Source organism: Orcinus orca, chromosome 5 (assembly GCF_937001465.1).
Source record: "Orcinus orca chromosome 5, mOrcOrc1.1, whole genome shotgun sequence".
In the NCBI taxonomy this organism is placed as follows: domain Eukaryota; kingdom Metazoa; phylum Chordata; class Mammalia; order Artiodactyla; family Delphinidae; genus Orcinus; species Orcinus orca.
In genome coordinates this window covers 64,939,129-64,960,345 of record NC_064563.1, presented here as the reverse complement: position 1 = coordinate 64,960,345, position 21,217 = coordinate 64,939,129, and the positions used below count along the sequence as shown (strand labels likewise).

General features: G+C 39.3%; 2 long non-coding RNA genes across 3 annotated transcripts in view; one reads left to right on the top strand and one right to left on the bottom strand.

Moving 5' to 3' along the window:
• The window catches only part of LOC125964569 (uncharacterized), a 348,406-nt gene that overhangs the window by 145,833 nt on the left and 181,356 nt on the right, over nt 1–21,217 (bottom strand). The gene's annotated exons all lie outside the window — the stretch shown is intronic.
• Nucleotides 1–21,217, top strand: part of LOC117196055 (uncharacterized) — a 28,833-nt gene that overhangs the window by 4,319 nt on the left and 3,297 nt on the right. Inside the window, exons 2-3 of one of the 2 annotated variants that reach the window (XR_007477710.1) lie at nt 1,046–1,161; nt 13,157–20,879. This is a non-coding gene — a long non-coding RNA (uncharacterized LOC117196055). The remainder of the gene's footprint in view (nt 1–1,045; nt 1,162–13,156; nt 20,880–21,217) is intronic. The other variant, XR_004476029.2, reaches the window with a different exon arrangement.

Sequence of the window (21,217 nt, the reverse complement as noted above, 5' to 3'; positions counted from 1 at the left end):
TTCTGATTCAAATTATCCCCCTCTGTCTCTGTCTCATACATGCTGCCCTATTCTCTCTCTCTCTCTTTTTTTTTTTCTTGAGCCTCTGCGGGTGCCCCAAACAAGTGCTGAGTCAGCCGTCCAGGTAATTTTGCACTCTCCCCATTAAGCACTCCCAGTGTCCCATACCTCTCCAAGTACTGTACACACTGGTAGTCATGTAATTGCTTGCAGAAATCTCTTTAATGTCTGTCTTCCCTATGACACTGTATTCTTCTGTAGGTCAGGGTCTCAGTTTGTGTAGCTCAAGAGCTCAAGTATTTGTTTGACCAGCTATTTTGTAAAATGTAAACAACTTTTAAGTGACTAATGAAGAAATCAGGGAATCTTCTAGAGTGGTGAATTGGACTTTTATGAGTCAAAAAGGGATAAAAGAAGATGATGACTTACTAGGTGAGAAAGACAAATGAAATAAGAGGTATTGTCTTCTACAGTAGTGATTTCCTCAAAGACTTTATAGACTAATGTTACTATTCTGGTAATTCATTTCCTCTAGATAAATTCCTAGTCAAATACATCATAAATCTGTCATTACAGTCAATATATCATTGATAGTTTTATAAGACCCATTCATAAAATCTTACTAAGGACTTTCCTATTCTGGCCCAGATGCTACATTCTACCTCTTTCCTTCCACCCTCACCTCTTCTGCCACCATTCAGTTATTTAACAAATGTTTTTTGAACATTAAGCAAATGCTAGTCATTGTGCTAGGTGCCTGGGCTAACATTCCCACATACCTTGCACTCAGGGAGTTCATAGTTTAAGGCCTGGGCACCATCTTAGAATGAAGTTATTAAAGTAACACAATTTTATGTCTGTCATCTTAAATATAATAAAAGTATTATATGTGAAAGTATTCAGAAATTACTGGTACATAGAGTAAAGAAGGTCTGTAAGAAGATAAAATTTAAAAATTTCGTAGTTCTGTCACCTCCAACTTCAGACCTGCTTGTTCACTGACCAGATCCTCAAAGTTTCAACTGGGACGTGGTAACTTTTTTAGATGGAGCAATGCTTCTTGCCAATCATCGTATACATATTCAGTGACCTTGCATGAAGAAACATCCTGTCTGCAGAAAAGGAGACTGCACCTCATCTACACAAGGCAGGGCTGATAAGGTTTGTCAGTGTGTATGTGTATTTATGCATGTATGTGTGTATCTATGTGCCAAGAGGGGAGGAGATGGGGAGGTGATGGGTACATGTTTTATTACTTAGCTCATTCGATTTTTATCCAGTTATCGATGAGTGTAAAGTCATAGCCTCAACCTTCAGAGGTGGTTGTTAGCTTTACACAGAAGAAAACTTTATCCCATGACCATAGCTTGCATTTCCAGCCCCAAAACAGGACAGGAGAGAACAGGTAGTTCAGTGAATTCACCAGCATGACCAGAAATTCAATTCAGTCATATAATGGCAGATCAATATTATCATTGTAAACAAAGGGGAGATTACTGTTAGATGCATCACTCTGTGGCTTTCCACTGTCCTATGGAAAAAAAGAGGAAAAAAATCCCCTCACAATCTCAATAGGAAAGTAAACAACTTTTCAAACACGCACATATGTGTATGTTTTCCTCTGTATTATTATATGTTGTTTTTATTAATGTATCTTTACAGAAAGATGTAAATCTAATTTAACCTTGAATAATATAATACTGCATGTGAATTCTTATGAATAGGCCTTAGTCCAACTCAGTAATTAATGACAGCTTTAAAGAATATAAGTGCTCCACAAGGTTGCATTAGAATTCTGAATGGCATCTTGTTTTTACTTTACTGAATTGTTTTGATATGCCAGACAAGAAAATGCAACTTTTCTCCTGTGTTAATTAATTAAATAGTATATTGGGAGAGATACCAGTTTTTAGGTTGCATCCATCGGTTTTAGCTCCATCTGTTGCGTTTTATCAAGTTGCTATTTAAACTCTGATACAGTACTTCATTTGTAGTTTCGATATTGTCCCCATTATCTTCCCTAAAATGAAAACTCCACTACTGACCCCTAAACATGTTCTCATGTTCCTCAGCATCAGGGTGGGTGTGCTGGTCCAGTACCAGAAAGAACCTCTTCTTCTTTGAGGCTGGATCATGGACACATGAATGTCTCAGAGTCTTAATAGTTCTCATAGGGGCTCTTTGTAGAACATACAGGTGGCATTTGTCTCCGGTTGGAACCTGGGAGTCTCTTTTTCCTGGATTTCCCTTCTTCCTCTTGCCCTGCCTGCCCTTTCCCAGAATCCCAGTTTTGGGCCTCTCCCTGCCCCTTGGGTCAGAGTCCAAGAAGATGCATCACTGAATCCAACTTGGGAGAATGACAGAAAGTACTTGTGTTCTTCAAAGTGGGGCACTTGCTGCTCTTGATCACCAGTTTTAATATAACTTTGATGCTTTATTAATTTTACTATTTATATTTATTTAATATTATCGATAATTAATAATAATTACCAGAAGTGAGCAAATACAGCCTGCGCTTTAATTCCTCTTTATTCACCTGTCTCGAATTTCTAAATATGCTTAATTAGATTAAATGTGGCTACTTATAGAAAGATGCAGTTTAACTGTGATGCAATAATCACACTATTTAACACTATACATTCTTGTAACTAACAGAGAAGCTTTCTTATAACAAATTTAATTATTAATAAATGGGGACATCTCCTCAATACGGTGCTCAGAGAAAATAATTGTGGAGTAAAAGACATCTTTTGTGAATATACAGTGCCGAGGGGCTCAAAGTCTGTTACTCCTTTGTATATATTTTTTCTCCAACAATATCATCTCTGTGCATAAGAGAAGATCTTCAACATCTTGCTCTCACCTATCTTTCTTCTCTGTAACCCCAATTAGTTTCAGTTTCCTTCTCTGCAAGCAATTACCTTTATTTCCTTATTTAGAGAGTGAGGTCTTTGAAAGCCAGTGAATCAACAGAAGCCAGAAAATTATGTATCACACTGTATATTTAATAATGGTGTACAATCTGATTACTGTGAGTACAGTTTTCAACGGTTTTCTATTTTAAAAGAATTTTATGTGATAGCAACCTTTGTTCTCTCAGGATTACTTGAGTGGAAAAACCCCTTTAAGGCTAAAACAGAACTCATGGTATAATATTGATTCATCAGTAATGCAAATTAGCTTTGAACTTACCATCAAAATGTGGGGGAAAAAGTGAATCAAAACTGAAAGTAAGACCCTCAGTTCTGGCCCTGGGCTTCCTTAGGTGGTTGATGCCCTTGGACACACTTCCCTCATAGCAATGGTGAGGACCGCTACCTTACGGGGTAAAGAAAATAATCTGCTGACTTTTACTATTGTACCTGAAACAAAGCTAAGAGGAAAATAATGTTGATTTTACATGTAGGTAAGTTCAATAGAATTTCACTTCATCTCACCTACATTCCAAACCACTAGAGCACTAACTGTTCACGGGAGACTTTAAGGTCATTGTAAAATGAGATGACAGTTTGGTAATTAACTGATTTAAGGTTGAGTGCCAAGACACAGCTGAGGCTCAACACCCACAAACCTCGAATCCACTAAATTATCCTGTTTTGAATGTCTACTTCAGGAAAAATAAGCAGATGATTTTAAGATAGCTATTTCATTTTGTATGACCACAGTCTGAGGAAACGTTAAACTGTGTAGTCTAAGAAAGCTTTCAGAAGACTCGAGATGTGAGCTGATGTATTTCATTAAGGAAAGATCATTACCTCCTTGCTAATTTAGCCAAAAATATGATTTATCTTTAATATAAACTCCCAGATATGAAAAAATACACCATTGGATTTTAAATTATCAATAACAGTTAATCAATATTCAGGTTGCTTCAAGGATGCTAGAATTGATTCGATTATTTTATCACTTCCTTTATATTGTGCCTTCTCTGGATTTACAGTCAGGAATTTGTCAGATACAATTATATTTATAAATTTAATTTTCTTTTGCACTATTTGACAAACTAGGTGTATTCCCAGATTATAAAACATTTCTTTGGATTTATTCTTTGTTTTTCTTAAAATCGTTCACTAGTTTTCATGTTATTTCCCACAATCTACAACATGAGTACAGTAATCATTTAGTAGCTAGAAAAGCTGTGATTATACACTATTTGCTTGGCCCTGATTGATTTTTTAATCCACTGCATCCAATTTAATTCACACACTTTGGTATTCAGCCCAACCAAGAATCTTAAGTTACTAAAGTAACATTTTGTATACTTTTAAACTGTGTTTACTTTTATATAATTTTAATGCCCAAAATCCAAATACCAAATGTTGAAAACTTTTGGCATTGTATTTTGCTTCTCTACTTTTGTGCCTCATCTACTATGTCTTTCTCTCCACTTCTGATAAAAAGCTAGCCTCCAATTTAGCAACCTAAATGTCTAGGTCATTACCCAACACCATCCTTAATAGTAAAGGAAATGCAAATGCTATTATTACAGTGCTATGTATCTTTTAAAGGCTGTTGCTTAGCACCCACATGTGAATCAACAAATCTGCCAACTACAAAGTTCACTTTTATTTAACAAAATGCAGTAGGCCTCCCAGGATTGGATATCCCTCACCCCTGTGCCAAAGCAGGAAAATTTGATTAGGGGAAAAGCAGAAATTCCCTGGATGTGGTGAGAGAAGCAGTACATGTTATCCATATGTAGCATTAGGAAGACCTTTGGAAGATATATATGTGTGGCATCCAGGTCAGGGCCAGGAAATTTTCTTAGCTGAGGCCCTAGTCTGGCTCTTTTTTTGGGACAGCAGAAATGTGCATGCATTTCTGCTTCCTGATCCATTCAAGTTTGCAGTGGGACTTTTGGCTCTATCTGAACCCCGTGGGACCAGTGGAGGTGTCAGCCTGCAGCAGCACTAAGCAACCTCATCCCAAAGCAGCAGCAGGGAAGAGATACCTGCCTGTTCTCTCTCCTGGGTTCTGAGCAACACCTGTGGCCCTAAGGCTGTGTGTGGCCACACAGCTCTCTGGTGATAGTTAATCCTGGGACTTACATTAGCATTTAGGAAGGGATGCAGCCTGCCCCACGGTCACCTTTTCACAGGTTCAAGGTGGCTGCAGGCAAGGATCTGAGCTCAGAGAGTAGTAGGAACACACCTGAAGCTGGAGCTATTCCTCACCATTCCATGCAGGGAGATCAGAATTAGTGGGGGGGGGCAGCCAAATTAGGAGCTATTGTGGTTGCTGAGGCCTGGAGCAAGTGGGCTGGGAATCCCCTGGGACCCTGATGGAAGGCAGAAGGGACTTGGAAGGGGAGGACTGAATCACTAGCAAATACCCCAGAGAGGCCCAGAGCTGGTGATGATTGTATGATCCTCATTTCTTTGCATTGTTTTTTTCCCCTGGGAACCTGAGAAGTATCTATTAAAAAAAAAAAAAGAAGTCACCCAAGTTGTGGGAAGTTCTGTTGTCTTTAGGGCCATACTCTTAAGACTAAATTGTCCAGTCATACATAGTCACTAAAATACTCCCAGGTGGCGAGTTGCCTCCTTGTCCTTTGTGAGAGACCGTCAAACATGCACAAGAGCAGCCATCATTTCAACATATATTAAGTGAGGGCCTACTATGTGCTAGGAGCTGTATTTGCTACCACACAGATCAAGGGAGGTGGGGCAAGTGAGGCCTGTTTCACCTGAAGACAGAAAAGGAAGTTAACTTCTGGATGTCATCCCCGTGCATCCACCATTCTGTTTATATTCTGTAACTGACCTGGAGTGCACTGTGCTCACTAGTAAGGGTGTAGACAATTTAGAATAGAAAAGGTTTGTTTGACACTTATAAATGCAGAGGCGATTACCTGGGGAAGACTTGGAGAATTTAACTGTTCCATAGAGTCTTCTCCAAATGTTCCGGATTAGAAAACATTTCATCAATATTTTGAAGTTGATCAGACTGGGGATGTTCAATTTAGCAAACCTCCCAAAAGACTGATATATGAGATCAGAAAGGTACTTTATTAATTTACAATGAGAAGTAAAACCTTCAGGGATTGGGGAGACCACTGTTTAATTTTTCTTCCTCTCATTCTCTGAATGGAAACCCCATAAGAAACCAAACAATCAGAATATACCTTGAAGAGTAGGTATTTATGAGAGACATATTTAATGGCATTATGTTCAGACAGCCCAATGCATGCATTTCTGCTCTAAGAAAATACCTACCAGGCAGACCAGATACTAAGTAGAAGCGGCTGGGTCTTCTTTCCTCAAGACACAAATTGACTGGACTCTGTCAATGTTTACACTGTGAATCTCATTTTCCTATATTTTGGGGGCAGACCAAGTCTCACTACCATTCTTACCTTTACTCTATTAATTAGGTAGCAGGCTATTTTGTTTCTTTAAGGTGCATCTCAGTGTTGATCTTTGTTTTAAAACCCAGAGGGCAATCTTATTTCTCATTCTTCAAGAGTATCTCCTTATGGCATGTACTACTACTTGTGAGTGATTACTAAACTTTTAGCTATTAATTATTTTGACTTCATTTCCAGTTTTACGTTAGTTTCAGAAATGGAAGAAATAGCATGGAGAGTGCATCATTAACAAGCTAGGTTTAAAATTAGGGTTTCCTAATGCCTAATCTTTTGATAAGTTCACTAGTTTTTGAAAGCTAATTCCATGTTATTATTACTTTTTTAATTAGCAGGCTTATTATTTAATTGGGCACTAAGGTGCCGATTAAAGAAAGAAAACTCTATTGTATACTAAGGAAAACAACTGATTAAATTTCCTAGAAGTCATTGTGTATTCTACTGTTTGGAGATTAAGTAGAAGTAAAATCAGTTAAAAACATTTAAAAAAATTTCCTAGAAGTAAAATCCATGGGAGATATAAAATCATTGTCAACTGGGCATTCTCTCATTGTGTCTGTGTCTCTATGCGTTAAGAAAATTGCCAAGGCCAGCACACTGTTCAAAATGGATAAGCAAAAATCCTGGTCAGTTTTAAATCAGCTCAAGTCAATTTGGTGGCTTGACACTGAGAACCCTGACTAGTACACCTGGTCTAGCCTACAGCTAGGTCTAGGAAGCTACTCTGTAAATGCTTTCTCCTGCGCCGCGGCCTCTTCTTGCTTGCTTCTGTGGATTAGGCCAGAGCCACTGTCTGGCTTGGAAAGTCAACTTCCCAGGGGAGCAGTCGGTACATTGACTTGTAACTGGATGGCCAAAGGACTGGTTGTTAAATCCACTGGGTTTTCCAACAGAAAAAAAATGGGAGGAAATGTTATCATATATTCAAACCCTCTGGGAATCTTCCTTCCTAAGACAGTACCCTCTGCTCCCATCACAGAAAAGGAAATTAAAAACAGAAACATTTATATCCACTCCTAGTAAGCCAATTTATGAAGACTGAGACTTCACCAGATTCTGAAATTCTGTGCTCCCATTATGTAGTTATGTTGTCCAGACATGCCTTTTAATAGTTCAAGAAAAATCTCTCTTCTACCCAAGGAACATAGTTAGTATACAAATTCATGGGCAAAAAAATGTTCATCCTTGATAGTAATCCATCCAAAGAATGCAAGTGAAAGCAACTTTAAAATAACAGTTTACATCTACTGAAATAGCAAAGTATATCTTTTTATTATAACAATTGTCAGTGTTGAAGTGAAATTATGTACTCATTCTTGATGGCACTGTAAATTAATACTATCCTTTTGGAAAGGAATATGGCAACAAAGAACAATAGACGTAAATATAATCGAGTCCTTTGTTCCATGAGGAATTTATCACAAATAATTCAAAAGAAATAAAAAGGTATGTACATGAATACATTCATTACCTCTTTATCCATAATAATAAGACATTGGTACAGAGTAAAAAAATCAACATTGGGGTATAAATTAAAATTTTGGTTGATCATTTTTGCAAACTAGGTACGACATTCCTTCATCAATCATAACTGAAAAATGAGCATCTATTTTATGATATAAATGTGTAGTACAGAGACTACTGACACAGTCCAGCAGCGGACAGTGGTGAGAAAGGATTGATTCTGCAATATAATGTCAAACATAAAATATAAGTACTAAAATCTTAATGAAAGCACAATTTCAATAGTCAAGGATACTATTATGACCTGTACCTCAGAATAACCTAATAGTTATGAGGGAAGTTTCTCTTTTATACTATTATAGCCAATAAATTAGGAAGAAATCATAGAGTATCACTATATAGGTATTGCTCAACAAAGGCTACTTGCATCCCAAGAAGACAACCAGACATGTACCTTCTGATGGAAGTTTATAAACATCTATGAGGTGGTTTTGTCCTCCACCAAAAACCAAAAAAGCTAAATATGATCAAGTCTCAGATACACCGCTGGAAATATGTTTAATGAGTCCATGGATATTCAATCAGCAAAATCTAGACAGTGAGGACTTCTGCAGGACTACAACCTTTTTCTTCAACAATAAAATTCCAAGCTTTTTAAAAAGAGAGAGATCCAGGGGAAACGTATAAAGAAAAAAGCCCTCAAAATATATATCAATCAATAACAACATATGGACCTTGTTGGTACCTAGATTTGAACAAACTGTTTTAAGAAAAAGTTTTTACAATTACAGTAAGGAAAATGTGAACACTGGGTATTAGTAGTATTAAGGAATTTTTCCTGACTTTGGAGAGAATGATAGTATTGTAGCTTTTTAAAAAGGGAAGTCCTTAAAAAAATGATGCAATATTGAACTATATATAGAATGAATGATATGATATCTTGAATTTGCTTCAGAACAATCTGGAGTTTCTTCAGATAGAATTCACATCAATTTTGTTATGCAACTGAAGCCCACAGAATGTTGCACATGTGCTCCAGACCTTTCCATTTACAAATTTATTTATTCCTTTGAAGGAACTTATCTTTTTTCACCAGAGCCTATTCAGAGCTTATTTCTGCTTCACGGATTTTGTCTAGCTTCTCCCACTACTTCAATACCATAGGAACTATTTGCCACATTTGTTCTTTAAAAAAACACAAACAGAAATTCTGCTATTAAGTTTTTTTTTTAGGCTGCGTTGGGTCTTAGTTGCAGCACGCGGGATCTTTCATTGTGGTGTGCAGGCTTCTCTCTAGTTGTGGTGCATGGGCTCCAGAGCACATGGGCTCTGTAGTTGCGGCATGCAGGCTCTCTAGTTGTGGCACGTGGGCTTAGTTGCGCCGTGGCATGTGGGATCTTAGTTCCCCTAACCAGGGATCGAACCGGTGTCCCTGCATTGCAAGATGGATTCTTAACCACTGGACCACCAGAGAAATCCCCAAATTCTGCTATTAAAATGTATTCTTGCCCCTGGCATTCTCATCATAAAAGGAAAGTCATAGAATCTGAGACCAATTAAACCCACAAGTACTTATCGGAGGCACATGATGGATTATGCATAGAGGGTGATTGAGACAGGTTAAAAATAAATTCTTTGTCTTGAGAAATTGACCAGCTAAATGGGGAGAAAATCATGTGGAAATAATTATAACAATCCTTAACATTTATTGACTTCTTACTGTGTGCCCAGTACTAGCTAAGTGCTTTACATGCATTTAATTTTAACCCTCACAATGACTCCATGAAGTAGATATTATTATTATTCCTAAAATACAAATTAAAAAACTGAAATGTGCAAACTTTATATAACTTGCTCAGTATCATATGGGTAGTAGAAGGGCCTGGAACCCAGGTCTCTGTGAAGCAAAAGCCCACACCAAGGGCTTCTCTGGTGGCGCAGTGGTTGAGAGTCCGCCTGCCGATGCAGGGGACACGGGTTCGTGCCCTGGTCCGGGAAGATCCCACATGCCGCGGAGCAGCTGGGCCCGTGGGCCATGGCCGCTGAGCCTGCGCGTCCGGAGCCTGTGCTCCGCAACGGGAGAGGCCACAGCAGTGACAGGCCCGCGTACCGCAAAAAAAAAAAAAGCCCATACCAAGCACAGTCACACAAAACTAGCTGTAGTCTACTGAATCGAGATTTACTCCAAACTTTCATTGTACAGAGAGATATACAGTGAACAGGCCTATATAGACACTGCCATCTGCCACATGAATGTTATGATAGTTAATTTTATATATTAACTTGATAAGGTCATAGGATGACCAGATATCTGGTCAAATATTGTTCTGGGTGTTTTTGCAAAGGTGTTTTTGGATGAGATTAACATTTTAATTGGTAATCGGATTGCCCTCCATAATGTGAGTGGGCCTCATCCAACCAGTTGAAGGCCTGAATGGAGCAAAAAGACTGACCTTCGTCCAGATCAGAGGTAGTTCTCCAGCAGACTGCCTTTGGATTTTATCTGCACAGTCAGCTCTCCTGGGTCTCTGCCTGTAGGCCCACACTGTAGATTTGGATGTGCCAGTATCCATAATCACATGAGCCAATTCCTTATAATAAATCTTTCTTTCTCTCTATGTATATATTTAGTTCTGTTTCTCTGGAGAAGCCTCACTAATGCAAATGTATTTCAAAGAAGCAGTGTTTAAATTACCACTAAATTTTGCACACTGACACAGTAATTTTATATGAAAGTGGCCTTTCTTTCCCATGAATCATATTCCTGAAAAAATGTGCTTCTAAAAGTCATAAACAGATGATCCTACCTGCTATATTTGATCCCATCTTAGAGAAAAGACCAAAGGAAACAAGTTTTAGTTGTCATCACTAAATCTATTTCTAAATCATTCTACTGATAGAAATGTTGACCTTATATTGGTATTATACTACTACTTTATGGAATAAAATTATTAATGAATTCAATACATATTGGCAGACCCCATGCTAGGCACTGAAAAACCACAGAAAAAATAGTCCCCGACTCTAAGTAGCTGACAATCTTAGTTTCAGCCAGATAAGCTAAAGCCATTATAATATCATGATACCTGCTGTATTGGAGGTATGTCCCAACTGCAATCGGTACAAAGAAGTAGTGTCTAATCTCCAGGAGAGTCAGGAAGACATCCAGAATAACAGTTTTTTTTTTTTTTTACATCTTTATTGGAGTATAATTGCTTTACAATGTTGTGTTAGTTTCTGCTGTATAACAAAGTGAAATAGCTCTATGCATACGTATATCTCCATATCCCCACGCTCGTGTCTCCCTCCCACCCTCCTTATCCCACCCCTCTAAGTGGTCGCAAAAAACCGAGCTGATCTCCATGTGCTATGCAGCTGCTTCCCACTAGCCATCTATTTTACATTTGGTAGTGTATATATGTCCATGCCACTCTCTCACTTTGTCACAGCTTACCCTTCCCCCTCCCTGTGTCCTCAAGTCCATTCTCTACGTCTGCGTCTTTATACCTGTCCTGCCCCTAGGTTCTTCAGAACCACTTTTTTTTTTTTAGATTCCATATATATGTGTTACCATACAGTGTTTGTTTTCCTCTTTCTGACTTACTTCACTCTGTATGACAGACTCTAGGTCCACCCACCTCACTAAAAATAACTTAATTTCCTTTCTTTTTATGGCTGACTAATATTCCATTGTATATATGTGCCACATCTTCTTCATCCATTCATCTGTTGATGGACACTTAGGTTGTCCATCGTCCTGGCTATTGTAAATAGAGCTGCAATGAACATTGTGGTACATGACTCTTTTTGAATTATGGTTTTCACAGGGTATATGCCCAGTAGTGGGATTGCTGGGTCATATGGTAGTTCTGCTTTTAGTTTTTTAAGGAACTTCCATACTGTTCTCCATAGTGGCTGTATCAATTTACATTCCCATCAACAGTGCAAGAGGGTTCCCTTTTCTCCACACCCTCTCCAGCATTTATTGTTTGTGGATTTTTTGATGATGGCCATTTTGACTGGTGTGAGGTGATACCTCATTGTAGTTTTGATTTGCATTTCTCTAATGATTAGTGATGTTAAGCATTATTTCATGTGTTTGTTGGCACTCTGCATATCATCTTTGGAGAAATGTCTAATTAGGTCTTCTGCCCATTTTTGGATTCGGTTGTTTGTTTTTTTGATATTGAATTTTATGAGCTCTTGTAAATTTTGGAGGTTAATCCTTTGTCAGTCGCTTCATTTGCAAATATTTTCTCCCGTTCTGAGGGTTGTCTTTTTGTCTTGTTTATGGTTTCCTTTGCTATGCAAAAGCTTTTAAGCTTCATTAGGTCCCAGTTGTTTATTTTTGTTTTATTTCCATTCCTCTAGGAGGTGGGTCAAAAAGGATCTTGCTGTGATTTATGTCCAAGAGTGTTCTTCCTATGTTTTCCTCTAAGAGTTTTATAGTGTCCAGTCTTACATTTAGGTCTCTAATCCATTTTGAGTTTATTTTTGTGTATGGTGTTAGGGAGTGTTCTAATTTCATTCTTTTACATGTAGCTGTCTAGTTTTCCCAGCACCACTTATTGAAGAGGCTGTCTTTTCTCCATTGTATACTCTTGCCTCCTTTATGAAAGATAAGGTGACCATATGTGCGTGGGTTTATCTCTGGGCTTTCTATCCTGTTCCATTGATCTATCTTTCTGTTTTTGTGCCAGTACCATACTGTCTTGATTACTGTAGCTTTGTAGTATAATCTGAAGTCAGGGAGCCTGATTCTTCCAGCTCCGTTTTTCTTTCTCAAGATTGCTTTGCCTATTCAGGGTCTTTTGTATTTGCATACAAATTGTGAAATTTTTGGTTCTAGTTCTATGAAAAATGGCATTGGTAGTTTGATAGGGATTGCATTGAATCTGTAGATTGCTCTGGGTAGTATAGTCATTTTCACAACATTGATTCTTCCAATCCAAGAACATGGTATATCTCTCCATCTGTATCATCTTTAATTTCTTTCATCAATGTCTTATAGTTTTCTGCATACAGGTCTTTTGTCTCCTTAGGTAGGTTTATTCCTAGGTATTTTATTCTTTTTGTTGCAATGGTAAATGGGAGTGCAGAATAATAGTTTTAATAGTTAAAAAATGTATTGTGGTAGGTCATCACAGACTGATTTTCCTTTCAGACCTTCACTTAAGGCAAGCTCCACATTACGTCAACACAAAAGGAATCCTGGTCCTATTTTTTTTTCTTGTTGATTGACCTTCCATACTTAGGAAAGCTACCTTAATACCTGGGAGGAACTCATGTTTTCCTAGGCAATTCCATTTTTCTTTCTGTCTTTTACAGAGTCCTGGAAGATGGGTTTCAGAGCAACATTATGCTGAGTGAAATTACGCATGTCCAAAATGCAGTCACTTCCCTTTATCTCTTATAAACTCCAGATCAACAATGTCAGCCTCTGACTCCAGACCTACAGATGGAGAATGATTCATTCCCGTATGGGTTTTCCACACGCAAATGCAATTAAGGAATTTGAAATTGTTTAAAATAATTAACAATAAGCTCTCCTACTTTTCTCCCTTCCTTAGATTATTTTTCCTTATGAACCATCCCTGGTAACTCTTTTTTTTTTTTTTTGGTGATACGCGGGCCTCTCACTGTTGTGGCCTCTCCCGTTGCGGAGCACAGGCTCCAGACGTGCAGACTCAGCGGCCCTGGCTCACGGGCCCAGCCGCTCCGTGGCATGTAGGATCCTCCTGGACCGGGGCACGAACCCATGTCCCCCACATCGGCACGCGGACTCTCAACCACTGCGCCACCAGGGAAGCCCCTGGGAACTCATTTTTAAGAGCTTGATCTTCCTTGACATTAACGAGACTAATGTTACCTTATAAGCAGCCCCTTTATGCCTATTTGCTCAATCAAAACCAAATTTAATCACTACATTGCATGCTGTGACTTAGACAATGCTCTCAAATTAGACCCTTTGCCAACTTGTGTCTCCTAGTAACTTTCTTGATCTAAATAGAATCTTGACATTAGAATAGATTTTCACATCTGTTGACTAGTGAGTAGAAAATAATGGTCAGATTTTAGGCATACTTCTGTGATTTAAAACTGGCCTAAACCTGTACCCTAACCCTAATCCGTGCCCTAAACCATACCCTAACCCTAAGCCATACCGTAACCCTAACCTGTACCCTAACCCACACCCTAACCCCAACCCGTTGCCATACCCTAACCCTTACCCTAACGCTAACCCTAACCTGAACCCTAATCCTAACCTCTACCCTAACCCTAACCCCTACCCTAACCCATACCCTAAACCCTAATCCTTACCAATAACTTAATTTTAAAAAAAAATATTTTTCTGCGGTTAAAACAAATTAGCAGAACAAAATAAAACAGAAAGTAACCTGAGTGTCCCTCAAAAAAAAAAAACTGACCTAATTTTATATATATTTTACATCAAGAGAGGTTAGGTATCTTTCATTATTATCAAAGGGTTTCTGCCCCTTGCACTCCCTCCTTCCTTTACAAAATGGCATTTTGAACGATTACACTAAGAAAGGAGGAAACATTTTGAGCAGAGGCAGACTTGTGGCTCGCTGTCCAGGGATTTACTGACTGGGATGTACAGTGGCTTTTTGTTCACTGGAAGGCGTAACAGCTTGCTAATATCTTGTTGAGGGTGGTGGAGTGGCATGTGATAAAGTTCAGTTTGTTTCATGCGGGTGTCAGTGGCCACAGGGATCTGATTTGAAGGGGCAGAGCAGGTAGCACTAGCTCTGGATGTTCTGGGGCCTAAAATTGTAGAGCAAGAGGTGTGTTTATGATGTGGTGAGGCATACCATGGGCCAGCTTGCTGGGGTTCAGCGCTGAGCTCCAATCTCACAGAGGTTCAGGAGGGAGGCACAACCAGGCACAAAGGACCAGCTATGAACCCTGGTCAGTCTTAGTGAAGCTAGAAAGGAATAGTGGCTCTTGGTGCTCATGTGGCATCTGGGATTCACTTTTCATCATGGGGAGCTCAGAGTAACAGACGAGCATCATTCTCCAGAGGAGGAGGAGGTAGGAATGGAGCTGGGACTTGGGAAGGGTAAAATTTTAATTTCAGTTATGATGGAGTTCACATTTGAAGTCTGGTCCTATTGGGAGTGGCCTGAGAACTTAGAACCAGGGACTCAGAAGGGGGGGCCAATGACGCAGGCTGACCACACACAGGAGAGATAGTTATTAATACTTCCCACACCCCTATGTTCATAGCAGCACTATTCACAATAGCCAAGACATGGAGAAAAGCTAAGTACCCATTGACAGATGAATGGATAAAGATGTGGTATGTACATACAATGGAATACTACTCAGCCATAAAAAAGAATGAAATAATGTCATTTGCAGCAACATGGATGGAACTAGAGATTATCATACTAAGTGAAGTAAGTCAGAAAGAGAAAGACAAATACCATATGGTATCACTTATATGTGGAATCTAAAATATGACACAAATGAACTTATCAACAAAACAGGAACAGACTCACAGATATAGAGAACAGACTTGTGGTCATCAAGGGGGAGGGGGAGTTGGGGAGAGTTGGAGTGGGAGTTTGGGGTTAGCAAATGCAAACATTATATATAGAATGGATAGGGCTTCCCTCGTGGCACAGTGGTTAAGAATCTGCCTGCCAATGCAAGGGACACGGGTTTGAGTCCTGATCTGGGAAGATCCCATGTGCCACAGAGCAACTAAGCCCATGCACCACAACTGCTGAGCCTGTGCTCTAGAGCCCATGAGCCACAACAGCTGAAGCCACAACAACTGAAGCCACAACAAGTGAAGTGCCTAGAGCCCGTGCTTCACAGCAAGAGAAGCCACTGCAATAAGAAGTCTGCACACTGCAACGAAGACCCAGTACAGCAAAAAATAAATAAATAAAAATAAATACATTTATAAAAAAATAATAATTACCCTCATTTATGTTAAGCACTTCAAATAGTAAATACATTAAATCCCTATCACCCCACAAAATACGAGCTATTAAAAAAAAAAAGAATAGATAAACAACAAGGTCCTACTGTATAGCACAGGGACCTATATTCAATATCCTGTGATAAACCATAATGGAAAATAATATTTAAAAAGAATATATACATATAACTGAATCACTTTGCTGTACAGCAGAAATTAACACAACATTGTAGGGACTCCCCTGGTGGCGCAGTGGTTGAGAGTCCACCTGCCAATGCAGGGGACACAGGTTCAATCTCTGGTCCGGGAAGATCCCACATGCCGCGGAGCAACTAAGCCCTTGTGTCACAACTACTGAGTCTGTGCTCTAGAGCCCGCAAGCCACAACTACTGAAGCCCATGTGCCTAGAGCCCGTGCTCCGCAACAAGAGAAGCCACCACGGTGAGAAGCCCGTGCGCCGCAACGAAGAGTAGCCCCCGCTCGCCACAACTAGAGAAAGCCTGCGCGCAGCAACGAAGACCCAACGAGCCAAAAATAAATAAAATTAAATCTTAAAAAAAACCCAAAACCCCACAACATTGTAAATCAACTATATTACAATTAAAAAAAATTTTTCCTGAAGTACCATTAACATCTTTACATATATCTCATTGTCTAGAATTTAGGCACATGGTCACAACTGGCTGTAAGAAAGGTTGGGGAATATAGTCTTTTATTCCAGGTGCCAGTGTGCTCAGATAAAAACTGGGATTCTGCTAAGGAAGAAGAGGGGAATTGATACAGGGAGGCAATTACCACTTTCTACCACATTCCTCACATCCTCTGTAAGAGCACTGGCTTAAAAAAAAGAAATCCTGACTGTGCCACTTGCCAACAGTATGACCAAGAGCAAGTTAATTAATTCATCTGAATCTCAGTCCTAGCATCTGTAAAATCGGCATATCAGAACCTAGTCCACAGGTTTGTGAAGATTAAATAAAGTTAACGTATGTAAACAGTACTAAATACATGTTGGTTTCCCTTGCCATAAAGCTGGTTCTGCTTTTCCCTTGACCACTTTCCTGGTAGTATTTTGACTTCTTGATCAAGATTACCCTGGGAGATCATATTAACTAGATCTTATCCATGAAGACAAGGAAGGGGACTCATACAATGCAATTCTTCTCTTACCTCAAGGAAGGGAGTTGGTAGTAATAAAACACATTCAATGAATTATTAGCATTGAACCATTCATTGTAGGTTTCATGAAAACTTTTGAAGAAATTACTGATTCAAGTCCAAACTGGTATCCTCCTGAAGGATGCCTTAAAAACAGTTAAGTGTGTCATCTTGAAACAAAATGAAGGCTAGAGTTTATTATTAAAAATAGGTTTTAAAAAAAAAAAATAGGTTTTTTTTTGGTGTCTGCCTGAAATGAAGTCCAGTTATGGAGCCTAAGCACTGAAATATTTGCTGCCTTTACAGTAAGACATTTACGGCACCATGTTTTTCTTGTCATATGATTGTCACCTGTTAGACCTCATTGTAATCATGGACTCATACCTTTGGGTCCAGCTCTTGTTTCCTAAGGCAATATTAAACTTAGATTAGATATGAACTCTCTGCTAAACTCAGTGGTTGAAAAAGTCCCTTCAGAAGTGCAGTATCTGACTGTCCTCCTTTTGACCTTCTCTGTGCATTTTCTTTCTTATCTTGGTAACCATAGAAATAACTTGGAGAGGTGAAGTTGGCAGAGATCCACGCCTTCACTGCATGGAAGGTGACAGCTGCACTAGTGCTTTGCCAATGACGATTTGACAGAAAAGGTGAAGGGTTGGACCTTTAGCAGTAGCTATTCTGGCTTTTGAAGGAGTGTGGGAGAAAGAGGGAGGGCGAAGGGCTTACTGTCCCTGAACTCTTATCTCTCAGTTAAATGCACCCCCATATCCCCTGAGACCCTTCATTTTTCCCTCTACAGGTCACTGATGCCCACACCTACTTGGTCCTTCTCTCCCACTTAGACTCATTTGTCCTTATCTCCTTCTACTGATCTGTCAGACCCTGTGTCCTCTCTCAAGGTATAGGGTGAATGTGAACTTTGGAATGACAAAGATCTCTGAGCTAGTGCACCTGATGCTCAATTTCCTGCTCTGTGAAATGGTAATAAAACCTACTTCTCACAATTATTTTGAGGATTAAAAAAAGATGTATTTATGTATACATTTCTAGGCATGCAGTATGCATCCTATAAATGTTGGTATATTTCCCTACATATTAATCTTTCTCCTTTGACCATTTCCATGTTCTTTATACCTCTAAAACTTTACTACTCGAAGTGTGGTTTGAGGACCAGCAACATCTCAGACCCAGCCTGGACAGTATGCATTTTAACAACATCTCCAGGCGCTTCAAATGCATGTTAAAGCTTGAGAAGCACTGCTGCAAGACAGAGACTCCTTCTCTCACCATCCTTTTTCTAAAGGGGAAAGAATAATGAACATCACTGATTATGTGCCTGCTCTGTGTCAGGTGCTGGTTTCTTTGCTGCCATTTCCCTCCTCCTCACTCTGTGAGGTTGGCACTCTTTCCCTTTACCTGTGAAGAAATGAAGATGAAGGAGTTAACGCCCCAGCCCAAGAGCCAGTAGAAACTCAAACTCAAGTCTTTTTGCCTGAACACTTTACACTACTTCCAAACTACATGGGTCTACTGGCTTTTACTGCTGCAGAAGGAGACAAAAGTGGGGGAAAAAAAAGAAAACGAAAACAGAACAAAACAAAAAGAGAGACATGGAAGCACTAACCTTGAGTTTCTATGAAATCAATAAAGAACCACTTTTTTTTTTTAGACTTATAAGAAACATTTTTAATATCAATTTTAAGTTAGAGAGATGCACAATTTTTGTGTTTTTTAAAAATTTATCAGAACGGGAAAGAGAAAAAATTTGAAAATCACTGTTATACAGCAAGCATTAATTTCCAATAAAATTTTACATATTTTCTTAGTAATTCATGTAAAATTTTTATCCTAATTATAATGAATCAAAAACATTGCATCTTAAATCATTCCATATACAAGATGAACCGCCTTATTGCCTTATGGGTGAGTTGCTACTGCATTGTCTCTTCAGAACTGGAAACCTGGGTTGAGCTGAAGCTACCTACAGCCAGGTTCCTTCTTTTCCCTGTCTGCATATCACATAAATGTATGGATAGAAATGGCAATGGTGATTTTGTTAGTATTGTTTGCTTTTCCTAATTGCTCTCTGTGCTCAGGAGATAACCACTGAGAAGAAATGTCCAGAATTCTGTCATGGATTTGGTACAGATTTTTCCAACTATAGTTGGAGAAATTTTCCATGAATTCATCTTGTATACCTTATGGTAGACTGAAAGGACCTCTCTTCCATTGGCAGTGAGGTTTAAATAATTTAATGTATGTAACAGCACATCTCAACTCCAATCTACTTTCCTTACAACGTCTCCATTTCTTGCCTGTTGTTCAAACTTTTGCTGCATTTTGCTGTTCAGCCGAAAGCTTCTGTGACTTCAAATCTGATGACCTCTCTATGTTGTCTTATAATAAAACCCTACATTCAGACTTTAAGCTTCAACTTCTATATTAATTGAATACAGCTATTGCTACAATAATGCTACATAACAAATCACTCATAAACTTAGTGGCACAGGGGCTTCCCTGGTGGCGCAGTAGTTAAGAATCCGCCTGCCAATGCAGGGGACACGGGTTCGTGCCCTGTTTTGGGAATATCCTACATGCCGCGGAGCAAGTAAGCCCCCGCGCCACAACTACTGAGTTTGCGCTCTAGGGCCCGTGTGCCACAACTACTGAAGCCCGCATGCCTAGAGCCTGTGCTCTGCAACGAGAAGCCACCACAATGAGAAGCCCGTGCACCGCAACGAAGAGTAGCCCCCGCTCAACGCAACTAGAGAAAGCCCACACACAGCAACAAAGACCCAATGCAGCCAAAAATAATAAATAAATAAATAAATTTTAAAAATAAATAAAAAGCAAACGTTATAAAAAAAAAAACCAGTGGCATAAAGCATTAACTCACTTGTCTGTGGGGTCCCTGGATACTTCTGATTCTGGTTATAGGTGTGAAGATCAACTAGGGCAACTGTACTTCATATATCTTATTCTGGACCCCAGTTTACAGGGGGTGAGGCTGCCTTGAAGCTACCAGGAAAATACTATCTAGAGCATTTTGTTCTCATGTTGGAGGCTGGAAGCTCATAGGAATTTTAGGATTTAGAAACTTATCTCTCAAGAAAATGTGGCCTTCCTACCATATATACAATATTTCTCTTATTTAAAAAAATTATATATATAATTTTTATTTTATATTGGAGTATAGTTGATTAACAATGTTGTGTTAGTTTCAGGTGTATAGCAAAGTGATCCAGTTATACATATATATGTATCAATTCTTTTTCAAATTCTTTTCCCATTAAGGTTATTACAGAATATTGAACAGAGTTTCCTGTGCTATACAGTAGGTCCTTGTTGGTTACCTATTTTAAATATAGCAGTGTGGGGGACTTCCCTGGTGGTCCAGTGGTTAAGAATCCACCTTCCAATGCAGGGGACGTGGGTTCGATCCCTGGTTGGGGAACTAAGATCCCACATGCCATAGGGCAAATAAGCCCGGGTGCCTGCACTCTGGAGCCTTCAGGCCACAACTAGAGAAGCCCGCACGCTGCAAGGAAGACACACGTAGCCAAAATAAATAAATAAAAATAAATAAATATAGCAGTGTGTACATGTCAATCCCAAACTACCAATCTATCCCTCTCCCCCCAGCCCCTTCCCCTCTTGTAACCATAATCTCATTCTCTAAGTCTGTGAGTCTGTTTCTGTTTTGTATATAAGAACCACTTTCTTGATGCCTGATTCCAGCTGTCCTCAATTCTTTTCCAGGTTCCTTGACCTTTATTTGATATTGACATACATTTTGGAAGTTAGTAAACGGTGATAAAATATTCCACAAACATGAAGTGATTGTTTAGTTTTCAGCCTGTTCAGTGAAATGAAGTATCAGCTGATTTGGCACCCAACCCAGCATGTGACTGTGTTGCTTCCTTCATGAGTTTTTTTCAGAGGTATTTTTTCTCTTGACTAGATTCTACGATTGTAACTATCAAAGTTAATAAACTGTTCCAATTTACCAATTTCTTGTTTGTTACCTATTTTTCCATACTTTTTTTTTTTTTGTGGTACGCGGGCCTCTCACTGTTGTGGCCTCTCCCGTTGCGGAGCACAGGCTCTGGACGCACAGGCTCAGCGGCCATGGCTCACGGGCCCAGCCGCTCTGCGGCACGTGGGATCCTCCCGGACCGGGGCACGAACCCGTGTCCCCTGCATCGGCAGGCGGACTCTCTACCACTGCGCCACCAGGGAAGCCCTATTTTTCCATACTTTGAAGCTTAATTCACTAGAC